A 14,972-nucleotide genomic window follows, 5' to 3' on the forward strand; every position below is an offset into this window, starting at 1 on the left:
TTTATTATACTTAATTATTATTCTATAAAGTATAGTGAATAAATATTTACAATACTTATAGAAAATATTCAAAATAACTCAATATCAAAACATAAATAATACCTACTTTGTTAAACATTAATAATATTCGGATTACGCGAAAACTGATTTCCATCAATTTCCTTAATATTAGGTACTTTAACGCTGAGTTATGGTCGGAACTGTTTTTCTACGTCTACCGTAGATATGTAGGGTTGGCGAAAGTTCCACAACGAATACTGCGTTGAGTGTCCCGTGTCTCCACCAGATGTTAAGAATGTTCTAGTGGTGGGCCGTTTCACTCAACAAATAACACTGATCCCTAGCAGGTTGGATAGTTTTCCCTGAATGTAGATAGCAAAGATGCTTCATAGTGGCATTAGCGCTGAATGGATTAAGTCTGGCCGTTTTATTATTATAATAAATATTATTTCACAATTATGTATATGTAGTCACAAATCATAAAATATTTATAAATAAATAAAAAATTGTAGGCAAAACCTTTTCACATTTACTACGTCATCGTCATTGTCATTATATTAATTTAAAAGTAGAATTATTATAATATTGTGTAGCTTTAGCGGCGCTGTGCACTTTTTGTAATGGGGATTTTTTTTTACTCGCGACAGGTCACGTGACCGTAAGATTCGTAAGACGTAAGACGGACACGTGACCTGATAGAAAAACTGTTACAATGTCATTGAGTTTTCACTTCTGCCGGCACTCCCGGAGTGCAACCCGTTGTTTTTTATAAAAAATATCTTGGAACAACCCTAAGCTAATTGAGTGAGGATACGAATGAGGTCACAATTAATTTGACCTGATCGTTAAACTTTGTACGACGTAGGGCTGCCACCACATTTAATTAGCTACTCTGTGGAGAGTAATTGCTGTCTGAATAAACATGAGCAAAATTCAGAAATTCTCTAAAAAAAACATTACAGAAATTCGTATAAGTATTATAAAATTACAACATTATATGCTACAAAAATATAAAGTTACTTTACGTTACTTATATGTATTTTTTCGTCTTCGCATTGCCCTGTCAGTGATACTAGGTAATTGTTTCATTAATTCATATTAATAGTATGTATAAGAGATTAATATAAATCATTCTTCTATTATTATAAAAATAATGTTTTTAATCTTGTACCTTGAACTAAATATGTCAGGGTTTCTTAAAGCGACCACAGCATGTTCTTCAAAGGACTGAAAAGTATTATTCTTGAAAAAAAACGGCATTGTTTCAAATATTTCATAATGTAAACTAAAAACTCATTATTTTCGGTAAACACAGCTCCTTAAAATATTACCTACTCCGCATTACATCGTCGTCCATAATTCACCATGCCTACTTGAACATTCTTTTTTCCTGTACTAGGCACGTTAATATATCGCCGAGCGTCACGAAAGTTCCTTAGCGGCGTTTATTGCTCGAGAAATTTATCTCATGAAATAGATGGGCGTTGTTCTATGCGTAAACGCTGTTCTCTGTGACGTGAAAATTCGTTTAATCGCCATTGCTATATGGGGACACAGTGTCGCGGTGGATTTACATGTTCAAACTCATAATCGAATATCTTTAAACGAGCAATTGTTGCATATTTATTTATTTATTTATATATATATATATTTCGGGGATCTCGGAAACGGCTCTAACAATTTCGATTAAATTTACTACCTATATGGGGGTTTTCGGGGGCGAAAAATCGATCTAGCTAGGTATTATCTCTGGGAAACCGCGCATTTTTGAGTTTTTATATGTTTTCCGAGCAAAGCTCAGTCTCCTAGATATTCTGTATAACGGACGACATACTGTAACTGGAAGAGATCCCATACAGGGATAAGTTCGCCTTTCTTGTATTTAATTTACTCTGTAACTGTGTTTCTCGTGTTTTTAATTGTATGTGCAATATAACATACATACATATACACTGTCAATGTAACTAATTTACTAAATCTGAACTGATTAATGCGTACTCACGTATTTTGAGAAACGTTACATACTAATATTTAACTCGGATTGATATTGGTAGCTACGATAGTTACAAATTATTCATTGGTGTAATTGCAATGTCCATATAATTTGCATATAATCCATTTACTCAGTGCCACCTAGTCCATCCACTGGGCCTTACTGAAAATAAGCTTCGCGGAGTGTGCCATGTGGCTCATACCACAGATTAATAAATAGTTACCTCATACCGCGACACCTAGCTGAGTGAGGACCATTTAGCGCAACTCGTAATTTTGTGTAATTCTTTTTGTAATTCTTTTTACTTACATAGGTAGTTAGCTACTTAATAAAAAAAAAGTTTTATGTTATTGTGCTAATAAATGCTTTTTCTTTCTTTAAATGCACAGAGGGTGACATAATTTCAATATCATAATATAATATCAACCAAAAAATACGTGTAAGTATAAAATTGAACATCTTTACAAAATTAATTATTATTAGTTTGGCGTTGTTGGGCGAGTGTAATGAATAAACATAACATATTGTTCTCAGACTACCTATACTATAGGGATGCTTATAACTTTGCACAAACTTGCCAGTAATTATGCATACATATCCCATACAAGCTACATACTTAACATAGTACTTGGCATGAAAACTAAGCGCGGTCCGTCTTTATATATTAAAATTATTAAACAAACATTCTAGGACTGGAATTGCTGTGTGTGACATACGTTAATTAGAATTAGAATAGGCCCCTGAATTTGTGATGGCACTTTGAATTTCTTCCGCTTTGAGTTCGGTTGTGTAAAATTCTTACACGGATCCTATTAAGTATATTCAATTAGGCCTCATTAAATACAGGGGATTCGGTACTGGTAATTTATATTCTGGTTTCACGAGTAATAAGAAGAAAATTTCAATAAACGTTGTTTGTTGCATTAAAATATATTTAACATAAGAAGGCTCATAAAATTCAAGTTGATCCCAAAACGTATCCGAATTATCTTTATAAACTCAGCAATAAAAATCTTTCCAAAATACTACCAGTCAGTTTTTATTTCGTTTATTTCGAGTAAGTATGTAAATTAAATATCGCTTAAGTATATTGAATTATTCTCTCAGCTGCTTAATTGGTATGTTGTTCGATTTGTAGCGACTTTCAGCAAACCGAACCTCAAATATAAAATTCGACTTCCAAATGTAGCTCGAAATGCGGCACACTTACATTCGCAAATATCAAGAAAACCTTAAAGTTATTTCGCAATTTCTTCCACGTATTTTTGTTAGGAAAGCTGCAACGTTTTGATACTTTCGATAAGTTTCGAACTTCGCCATTTGGGAGACGGCCGGCCGGTCTGCTTTGCATAGCCATTTCAACTTCGCCCTCCTTCACAAAAGGTCACATTGTAACATGAAGAGCATGTCGGTTGAGACTATCGTCTAATGAAGATCACAACTTGCGTATTTAAGGATCGTTTGACGCTTTTCAACTATGTAACATACTATCAAAGGGTTTGAATTTGATGTGAAGGAAATAGATGTATGGTAGAAGTGCTTGTCGGACTCGCGTTCCAAGGGTTCCGTACATTAAGTCCGACTCACGCTTGACTGCACATTTCTAATAAGTTTTCCTGTCATCTATAGGTAGACCTATTTTGTGTAATTTATCCAAAATTTTAGACCCAGTAGTTTCTGGGATAAGGGGGGGGGGCGGACAGACAGACAGACGCACGAGTGATCCTATAAGGGTTCCGTTTTTCCTTTTGAGGTACCCTAAGGCGTATAAATATTTCATCATTAGATGTTTTTAATAAAGCTTCTGACACCGTCCTACGATATAGTGCCATGTCTAATTGTCTACACTACACTACTAATCGAAATCAATTTGCTGCTGCGCCGTGGAATAGTATTTGCTTAGCCTAAAGTAAAGCTGGTTTAGCTGCTAACTACTGTCACATTCAATATGTGGACACAGCTCTTAGCCCAATGTAATTGTTAGATACTCCCTTGCTTTGAACTTAATCATTTCGTCCAGATTTTTATTAATCTCTTACCAATTAATTCAATTACGATTGTCAGTAAAATTTCACTGGAAAGTCCGCACAAAAAGGCTTGAATATTCCAATTACATTTTTTAAATTGAAATACAGATTCTCCAAATAGATATGAAAGAAACGACCAATTTTAGAAGTAAAATGTTACGAACTCGCAAATTTTTGGGAGTGAGTAGGTACTTAAAATACAATCCAATTACAAGTTTCCGGCTTAGCTCGTTAAGATTCGTAAGAAATTGGCAAAAACTTTGCGTCACGTCAGGGTGAGAGCCACTCAGAGTTAGAGGTCCAATAAGTCCAAGCCTCAATCCTACTAGTTCCTACCAATATATAATAGTACCTAACCTACTAAACGTTCAAAATTCTCACTGTCTTACAAAACCAATGTTTGACAGCGAAATAACGTGAATCATTTTGTTTTTTCCTCCTGCCCACTTTTTCGGACACTAGACTATGCTTTTAATGAGACTGTTCGGAACAGTTGTGAGCCGCAGGCATAGCATATTATTTTACGCTATTAAATCTCTATTTTGTGCAATATAATGCATGTTTTCGACTTTGCAAGACAATAATTTATGAAATAAACAAGACCTGCATTTTTATCCTCAGTATATTACAAGTTATAGATGTTTAGAGACGAGAAAAAAAATCTATACTTACATGCGATATAGCCACAAAACTTTGTAGAGTGAACATTGCCAGATCTAAAAATAGTGACGCTCATCAGCATAGTAGGGAAACAAGAAACTAATGAGAGTTTGTTGGCCTCTGACCTCAGTTTTCTCCAGTATAATAAACCTAAGAATAATAGGTATCTAATTGAGAAACATTAGGCTTACAAAATGTATCAATTTCCTTTTCAGTTTAGTAGCTTTGTTTAAGTAACTGTGGTTTAAATTATAACTAGTGATCGGCGTTTTTGAAAATGGTTGTAAATAGACAACGTAGATGCAATTTTAATATCAAGGTAATTGAAAACTTTGTTCTAACGGTATCTCGTTAATCTCCTAAAGCTCAGTCTACTTAAATCCTCAAAACCTTATGAACCGGTTATATCGACTGAGACTCCACCTTATTCAAATTGGAATAAGGTTTTTTTTAGATAAACGTTGAGGAATATCAAGCAAATCAACTTAACGGTTAAGTCTAGCGTGTTTTTGAAGCCCCAGATACACGTTAATTGACGGTAATTTATTTATTCAGGATTGATTTTCCAGGTAATCGTTTAAAGCTTAAGAAAATCTTGTGGTTATATGAGAAACCGTTTTATTCTATTCTCGCTACTCGCTGCACCAGTAACGCTGCTGCAGTCACAATCTGAATGTGACCTTTAACGTGACATTTGGATGCATTACTTTTGCGACATTACTGGCAGCAGCAATGTTGATGACGCCGCTATATCTGTCAATTTCCTTGATAAAATAAGTTTTAGGCAAAAATTTAATTTTTCGTACAAGCTTTTATCGCTGACTGTACTTTTCTTACGACAGACAACTAATACTCATCGAGACAATTCTAAAAACCCCTAACACAATTAGGTTGCGTTGTTTCATCACAGAGTTCCTATGGCCACCTCCTGTCTCCATCATCAGATCAGTTCGACAGTACCATATTATTGTATTGTCATCAGAACTACATACAGCTGTCAACTTTCATGACGCTACGATCCTTGGAAGATGGTTAAATTAGTTACCTTAGATTCCATTACATGTTACCTAGTTACATACAGGTCGAGAGTTCCTATGGCCACCTCCTGTCTCCATCATCAGATCAGTTCGACAGTACCATATTATTGTATTGTCATCAGAACTACATACAGCTGCCAATTTTCATGACGCTACGATCCTTGGAAGATGGTTAAATTAGTTACCTTAGATTCCATTACATAGTTAGTTACATACAGGTCGACCTAATAAAAGCTTGTTAATGAGTGACGTTTGGCGCCACATTAGTGCCGCGATTATGACTTTCAATCCAACTCATTTTATCAAGGAAATTGATAGACACAGCTGCGGTTTCAACGCCGCCACAGTAATGTTGCAACAAAAATGCAACTGCAGTTGACATACATGAAACGCCATTTTCCTAAACTTGACACCCCTTCTAAAAGCAATAACTATTTTCATGTGAGTCATCCAAATTATTAATTCCATTTGCGTCTTAACCGAAATTGCGATAAGTACATACCCTTATACTTAAGCCAATATACCGTACATAAGTACCTACTAGCCAAAGTTATTAAGCCAATTAGTATAACCACGGTACAGGGTGCTATCTACCCCATTTAGCCAAGCCCTTGAGTCGCTAACCACGACACAACTAACAACTGCATGTTCACTATTAGTTTAGTAGTTTACTAAATTCCCTTACTAATTTTCATGTTTCGAACTATTAAGTACCTAGTTTAACAGGCTTCTGTTGAAAGTTAGGGTTTTGAACAATGAATAGAGGTAAGTACTTACCTAAATGGAACGAATAATAAATGAAATCTCACACACATGTATTTACTTTACTATTTTGTATGGAGATTAGAAATTTTAAATCAAAAATGGGGCTGACAGTTTTACTTTTTTTAAAGATGCCGGGATAACGCGGGGAAGATGATGATTAATCATACATAATACGTATGTAGATATGTAAAGCTGATGTAGATGTGGCTGTACAGCTTCATCACTTCACTTCACTCTTTTGTCTATGGCTACCGCGCAGTTAAGCACAATTCTGCCAAAATCGAGTAACGAGCTTCGCACGGCTGACAAGAGGGTAGGTTACAAGAGTACCGAAAGACAACATGAAAGAGGGTAATACCTGGAACAAAATACGACATACACAATTTAACATTTACCACCACCAAATTAGAACCAATTTGTCGGAACGTTGAAATAAATAGATATGTTTCATATGTACATATATATCTCTAACTTGGACATTTATAGATTTATGTTGTTTTTAGCCATGAATTTGCTTACGACGCACATAAGTTTTTTATTATTAGTTAGATATAGAAGGGAAGCCATGTTAGTAGGCAACGGCACATTAAGTTTCGGTAGATTAGAATATAGATCGGGGGGTTTGTTGTTAAGCGGACAATTAAAGAAAATATGGTCGATATTACCAACCTCGTTACCACAATCGCACATGGGAGAATCTTTCTTTTTAAATTCATATAACTGCTCGGACGAACAGACGCGACCTAACCTGAGTCTAATGATAATACTAGTGTGTCTTTTGGAAAGAGATCTATTTTTGAAGAACCATGGACGGGATGGGATAGATGGTTGAATTTCTGAAAAGAAGCATTTCTTAGCCCGGGACCAGCGGAGGGACCACTTTTTCCTCGTGTAGTTAAAAGGGATACTCAGAACATCCGGTGGGTATATTTTGAAGAAGGAGTCATCGCCATCAAGGACAGCCTCTTTGGCTGCTTTGTCCGCCCTCTCATTACCTACTATTCCCGAGTGGCTAGGGATCCAAACAAAAACTACTTCCAATCCCGCTGAATGGCATTTATACGTAAAATTTTTTAGTTGGCAAATAAGGTAGTTGCATGCAAATTTTTTAAAAGGGCGAAGCGAAATGGATTGGAGCGCACTGAGGCAGTCTGAGAAAATAGCAGATTTGGGGAGCTTATGTGTAAGGATGTATTCTAGGGCTTTTAAGAGGGCCAAGCATTCACCGGAAAATACAGATGCTTCGGGAGGAAGTTTAAATTTTGCCATGATGTGAGAATTTGCAAGGAGGAAGGCCGCTCCCACGCAGCCCTGGTCCGTTAATTTAGAAGCATCAGTGAAGAAGAGCCGGTAAGCTGGGAAGCGAGCGTGAACAAATTTAGAAAAAATTGAATTAGCCGATGTAGATCCTTTCTCGATGCCAATATTGGTTATCACTGTGGGAGAATGAGTGAGAGCTTCGAAAGGAACGGTGTACATAGGGAGAGAAGAAGATTTCATAATGGGAGGTCTGAGGGCAGTTAGTCTCTCCAGGCTGCGAACTAAGTTAGGCTTTTCTTTATTGTGCCAGTATGCTTTACTAGTACAGTATAATTGAAGAAGACGCAGTTTTGGGAGGAGAGGGTGGGAGGAAAGGACAGAAATTCCAAATAAAAAGCGGTCTGCGAGGAGTTGTCGTCTTAGATCTAACGGGGGATCCACACATTCAACTTGAACGGCTCTGTTTGGGGATGGTCTCATGGCGCCTGTAACAATTCTAAGAGCCCTCATTTGGATGCGTTCCAATGCGGTAAGCGCTGCCTTATTACACGGTTCGAAAATGAAAGTGCCAAAGTCTAATAGACTGCGGATAAAAGCGTTGTATAAGAGTTTTTGTGAGTATGGGTGGGCTCCCCACCAAGCACCCGAGAGAGCCTTTAGAATATTCAAATTTCTTTCGCACTTTTTAGCGATGTATAAGAGATGAGAAGACCCCACAAATCGGCGATCAAAAAATACCCCAAGAAATTTCACAGAGTCTACTATGGGAATGGGTTCTTCGTTAAAGACTATGCGGCATGGTGGGGTGGTCAGACTTCTGGAGAATACAATGGCCGAGCTTTTAGCAGAGGAAAGGGAGAGACCATGTAGGTTCAACCAAGACCCTAATGATGTTAACGCTCCGTTAACCATATCCGCAGCCCGAAATGGGCTTTTGTCCGTGCAGTAGATTGCCACATCATCCGCATATTGTAGTGCTCTGCAGGCCCAGTTTACGGACTTGTGCAAGTCAAAAGAGTAAATATTGAAAAGGATCGGACTCAAGACTGAACCCTGGGGGAGACCCCTCCAGGTGTGGCGGATGGCCCGTACTTCACCCTGCCATCTCACGCGAATGGTTCTGAACATCAGCAAATTGCAGACGAAGCTAACTGCCTTAGACGAGATACTCAGCTGGGACATTTTGTCTCTGAGCACTGAAAGGAGAACGTTATCGTACGCGGCCGAAATGTCCAGAAAAACTGCAGCCACTGACTCACCCCTAGAGAATGCCAGGCGAATATCGGTAGAAAGGATGCTATGACTATCAGTGACACTTTTCCCCTTCCTAAAGCCAAACTGGAAACGCGGAAGGATACCTCGACTTTCCAAAAACCAATCGAGACGATTTTTCAAGAGGTGCTCCATAACTTTGCAAAGAGTGGACGAGAGGGCTATAGGACGGTACGATGCTCCAAGGTTAGAGTCCTTGCCCGGTTTGGGAATCGGGATAACGAATTGTTCTTTCCAAGAGTCTGGGACCAGTCCAGAGATAAAGAAGGTGTTGATCAGATTCAAGTAGTAAGAGATAGCCGCGGAACTGGATCTGGTTAAAAAGGAGTAGGAGACACCGTCGGGGCCAGGAGAAGAGTCGGAAAGAGAATCCATGACAAGGCGCAGTTCGGAGAGATGGAAAGGAGAAGAAAGGAAGTCGTTATTATCAGGGTGATCAGTATAGTTGGACGGAAGTTCGGACCGATTAGGCACATACGGAGGTGCCAATCTGTCCGAAAATTCGTCCAACCAAGAAGGTGAATTGGAAAAAGATGAGGGCGGAGTAGAAGAAGAACAAGCATTTCGGAAAGTTTTGATATTTCGCCATACGACGGAAGGATGAGTTGTAGGGGAAATAGATTCGCAGAACTTCGTCCAACCATCCCTTTTTTTGGAAAGTAGTATTTTTTTAGTTTTGGCTTGCACCTTTTTTAAATTTAAATAGTTCTGCATGGTCGTTTCAGCCGAAAACGCCCTTTCGGCAGCTTTCCTGTCCTTAACAAGGGAGGTACACTCAGAATCCCACCAGGGTAGAGAGAGACGACGGTTAGCAGAATTTTTTTTAAGAGGGATGGCAACTTCTGCTGATTCCAATAGGGCCTGACAAAATAGAGTATAACATTGAAGACAGTTGGACTGTGAGACAGGGGGCAAGGAATTAATTTTATTTTCTGTAGTAACAGAGAAAAGCGGCCAATCTGCCTTATTTATCTTAAACTTTTGTAGAGGAGCGGGAGCCGAGCGAGCTTTAAAGCCAGAAGAGTAAGACATAATGATAGGCAAGTGATCACTGCCAAAACTGTGGGGCAGGACATCCCAGGAAAAAAGTGAAGCCAGAGAAGGAGAGCAAATGGAGATATCAACTGCTGAGGGGTTCTGTGATGGAGCAGAGCGTCGGGTGGGACGGCCATCGTTCAACAAGCACAGATTGAGAGAATCCATTATCTCGAGCATTTTTCGACCTGGAGCACTGCTTTGGTGAGAACCCCATAGAGTGTGATGACAGTTGAAATCACCTAGAATTAGATAAGGGCCGGGGATATTTTCCAAAAAAGACCAAAAGTCTTCGACAATTCTGGTAGAGGGGTGAGGTATATATGCAGATACAACTGTACATTTTAAAATTTGACAAGCAACAATATAAAACGAAGGGTGAGATGAGGTGCTTAAAATGGAATATTCAATATCTTTTCTGATCAAAAGGGCACAGCCATCGTAACCTTTTGGATTGTCTTGTCTCAGACAGATATAATTAGGACAATTGAAATGGGAATCGGGTTTTAGCCAGGATTCTGAAATAGCTATACAGATAGGGTTGTGTTTTTGAATGACATACAGGAGATCAGCCTTATTGCGGCTGATGCTCCTGATGTTCCATTGAATAAACTTGAGAGCCATATTCATAAGGCCCAAAAATAGGGCCACCAGAAAGGAAGGGGGATAAGTTCATTAGAATATTGGCAACGTTGGGCGGTAGAGTGACAGCATTTTGCTGGAGAGTTGACACTAGAGACGAGATGAGCGAATTAATCATAGGCAAGAGCTGGAGTAAAGACATCATTTGAGTCTGCGCTGGTGCAACCGGAGAAGAACTAGAGCTGGTTGCAGGATTTCTGAACATTACGCCATTGGCGGGTTGGGGGGCATTATAATCTGCTATTAGCGCTCTGTGGGCTTGCTGGTCATAGCCATGAGGGTTTGATGGGGCAGGGACTTTTTTTTTAGTGTAAACAGTTTTTTTATACGAGGTTGTCGAGGTTGTCTGTGCAGCTTCGTTATAGGGCTTGCGGGCTTTAGGAACCTTTTTCTCTGCCTCTTGGTATGAGATGCTTTCATCGCCCATAATCCTCTTAATTTGCTGTTGCCTAGTGTATTCCGTGCAAACTTTCTCTGTGGCCTTATGATCTCCAGAACAGTTAAGACAAGTAGGAGGATCAATCGAACATTCGTTTCCTTCGTGTGGTTGAGCGCATTTAAAACAGCGAGGGCGGGAGCGGCATTGAGCTCGTACATGGCCGAATCGACAACATTTATAGCACTGTACAGTCGGATAATAATATGGAACCACCTCTAACGCACAATTGAAAAGGAAGACCTTGTCAGGGAGAATTTGACCATCGAATGTCAACACCACCGTCTCTGACGGGGCCCATTGGGTAGTGTTGTCCGCTTGATTTCTTTTTTTGAAGTTTAACCGTCTCGCCTTAACAACCTTGCCGCAGCCATAAGGTGTCCTGATTAAATTTGGAATGTCATCGTTTGAAAAATCTGTGGGGATATTTCTGGCGATTCCAGTCTTCGATATGTGGTAGGAGGGAATAAACTTTTTGCAATTATTGGAGGCCAAAGAGCTGGACAAAAACTGATTAGCACCGGCAGCAGATACAAATTCGATGCTAAGCCTGTTCCGACCTATCTTTTTTATACCGCCGTCCTTCATATTAGTCACGCCATTTGTAAAAAGAAACTGACCAAATTTAACCGGGTGCAAGTAGGCTCCGGAGTCGGCCTCCAAAGCCTCGCGGGCCACGTGTACGATAAAAGGGCCTTTATCTGAGTTTAGGTACTCATTTCGTGTTTGGAACTGGGAGGGGGGGGTCAGAGTGATATTCTGAGAATTTGATTGGGAAGACTGAGATTCATTATTCACCGAACCTGTGTTCGGGGTTCCTTGTGATAGGGGAGGAGATTGACTATCAGGTGGGGCTACACTAAGCGACTGGGAGGGAGCGGTATTCAAAGGTGGGGTGGGTGTCTTAGGAAAAGACGGTAAATGTTGCTCTGTACGGGGGATCTTAGATGTTTCGTCCTGTTTGTCCGAGCCAGAGCCATTAGCAATAATTTCAGCAATTTCTCTTTTTTTGGAGCTTTTGTTGGATTTGGGGTCTTTGGACGGGGTATTTAAAACAACGTCAGATTTAGTAGGGGTAGTTAGAGAGAAAATTTGACCAAGGGAAACCGCAGCCGGTGAATCCTCAACTTCCATGTGGTAAGCGGGTGATGGTGGGTGTTCAATAAATTCAGGGATCCCTGGATCAAATTGGTCGGACTCCATTTTGCGGAGCCAAGGAGAAGGGGGCACCTGGCTCACATGCGAGTAGATGCCGCCTTCTCCCTTAAACGTAAATACTTACAATACGATCACGAAAACAGTCACTAAACGGCACAAAAGGACAAAAACACAGACAAATACAGGTATTACGCTCAAAAAAACGACTTTTGAGTCGAAAAACAACGAAAACAATTCCGCGCACGTGCACCACTCGAACGCCCGAAGCAGAATCTCCCGTACAGCTTCATGTATGAAGTTATGTATAACGCGGTAGTTCTGGTTGTCGAAAGTTGACGTCTGACAATTCAGTTGTCACTGTTATACTGGAATACCTGGAATACTTTTCCAAATACAAATATCTGTATAGTTCGCGTTCTAAAGTATGTGTCATAATTTAATTTCTCCACATGTATAGACAAATCTCTTTCTGTTAATCTATTCGATAATGCTACGCTAATTTTGATGCTGACTGTACTGTTAAAAATTAATAATTATAGCAGTTAACTGAAACATTTGCCGCTAGCAGTGCTGTAGTTCAAGTCTGCGGTCAGGAACTAAGTAAGACTGAGCGTCGAGATATCCTATTCATACAGGATTTAATGAATAATACTTTAAGTAGGTACATGTAAACACTGTTCGGACGTGGATATGGGCCAATTGAGCGGGAACAGTAGCCGTTGGGCGAATAATAGATGGGATAATTAAATCTATAGGTTTACCCACAGAACAAGTTAGAATGGCGATGCAAGCAGGGTACGTGTCGCCGCCGGTTATGAGCAAACGCTCGCATGCTAATACTCGCCCGCGCTGACCGATAAACGTAAACATGCCTTTTGCGCCACAATAACGTTCAGATTAAGAAGCCAGACATCAAATCTGTCTATAGGAGGCGTATCCATTCACCAGGCACACAAGTTTTTACTATCGTTGCGCGAGTGTTAGTAAATGTGGAGAGGAACGAGCGGCGACACCGGTTCCGATACTAACTGCGCGCGATAGCCGTTCTAACCTCTTTAATATGTTCTGTGGGTTTACCGTTTAAAGGAGGCGGTTGGTAAAAAGTTATAGGGGTTCTCTGCCGGCGCATACTTAATGCTGCAATTTATTGTTAAAGATCTTTTATTCTAAGATTCGTTTTTAGGGTTCCGTACCCAAAGGGTAAAAACGGGACCCTATTACTATAAACCGTGATAGCTAGACAGTTGAAACTTTAACGATGATGTATGTATTTCTGTTGCCAAATACTCGTACTAAAAAGTACGGAATTCTCGGTGGGCGAGTCCGACTCGCACTTGGCTGGTTTTTATTTATTTATTCTTAGAGTTTCTTTTTAAGTTTGATAGTTAGTTAATGTTTATTCATATACTTGTATATTATGTATGGTATATTATGTATAAACACATTAATAAAACAATCTCATACATTTACTTCCCCAGCTTTGTCGTAATTATTATAATCGTGTCGTTACATAAAAAAAAAGTTAAAGAAGAAAGGTTTTTAAAAAGGTCGGCAACGCGCATGTAACACCTCTGGAGTTGCAGGCGTCCATAGGCTACGGTGACTGCTTACCATCAGGCGGCCCGTATGCTTGTTTGCCACCGATGTGGTATTAAAAACATACCGTGGACGACCACGATAAAGTGTAGGTAATGAACGCCCAATAACACACAACAACAACATCAACAATTCCACAGAACAAGAATTTAGTAGCTGTCCGACGAGAGTTAACAATGGAGGAATAACTACACGTAGGTAAGCTAGCTGGCTAACCGTTTTCTAGACTAATTCGTATTTACTGCAGTTGTTACTAACTTACCATAAACATGCGGTCCTCTTTTACTCGCTCGTAAGTAAGCTCGTGACTCTCGTGAATGCAAGTTTAAAAGTATGATCCTGATATCGTATTAGTTAGTCATCTTGGTCGCTATTTTCTGCCTCACGAAATTATACAACCCTGTGTCATAAAGCGGGTACGCGAAATTTATAGCTCAAAAGGACAAAATGACTGTACCTATTGTTGAATGGAACATACCTACCTACAGTTAGAGTAGGACCAACCTAGCTCACCACAGAATTGCCAATGATCGAGTGTCACCATAAACGTCTAATTTATATGCAAATAAAGATTTTAATTTGGCACCTTCACGCTTTATCACATCAAAGTGGGCACATAATAGCACAGATCTATGGATATTGGTCCAGCCCATGTACTTGGAATTTTTTCTCCATAGGCATTTACAAAAGGTAAAATCAAATCCCTCTTCAATATAGCTTACACTCCTCGAGCTGGAAATTGTGTTCTTTAAACTTGATCAATTTCACATCAACCGCCATTTACATCAATTGCTTTATTTATTATCCTCATCACTGAGAGGTATCGTACTTTGGGGATTTCATCTGAAAACACTTCAAAGCATTCGCGTCAATCTTTGCAAACCCCAAGTATAGGGCTGAGTTAGACGGCGCGCGAACTCGCATGCAATTTTAGGTACATTGCAGACCATTGAGGTGACAACAATTCAGCCGACCGATCAAACGACGCAATGTAATGAAACTCGCATGCGAGTTCTCGCACCGTCTAAATGAGCCCTAAAACGTTACTTCTTTGTCCCCTTTCTGGTAAATTATGTCTATAGGAATTTATC

The 14,972-nt window shown here is 39.5% G+C and overlaps 1 protein-coding gene across 1 annotated transcript in view; it reads right to left on the reverse strand.

The window, feature by feature from the left end:
* Positions 1 to 1,881: 1,881 nt before the first annotated feature.
* Positions 1,882 to 14,972, reverse strand: part of LOC134650320 (proteasome-associated protein ECM29 homolog) — a 295,370-nt gene continuing 282,279 nt past the window's right edge. The window contains exon 39 of the mRNA XM_063505281.1: positions 1,882 to 1,892. The gene's annotated coding sequence lies outside the window, so the exon portion shown is untranslated. The remainder of the gene's footprint in view (positions 1,893 to 14,972) is intronic.

This window comes from Cydia amplana, chromosome 8 (assembly GCF_948474715.1).
Source record: "Cydia amplana chromosome 8, ilCydAmpl1.1, whole genome shotgun sequence".
Taxonomy (NCBI): domain Eukaryota; kingdom Metazoa; phylum Arthropoda; class Insecta; order Lepidoptera; family Tortricidae; genus Cydia; species Cydia amplana.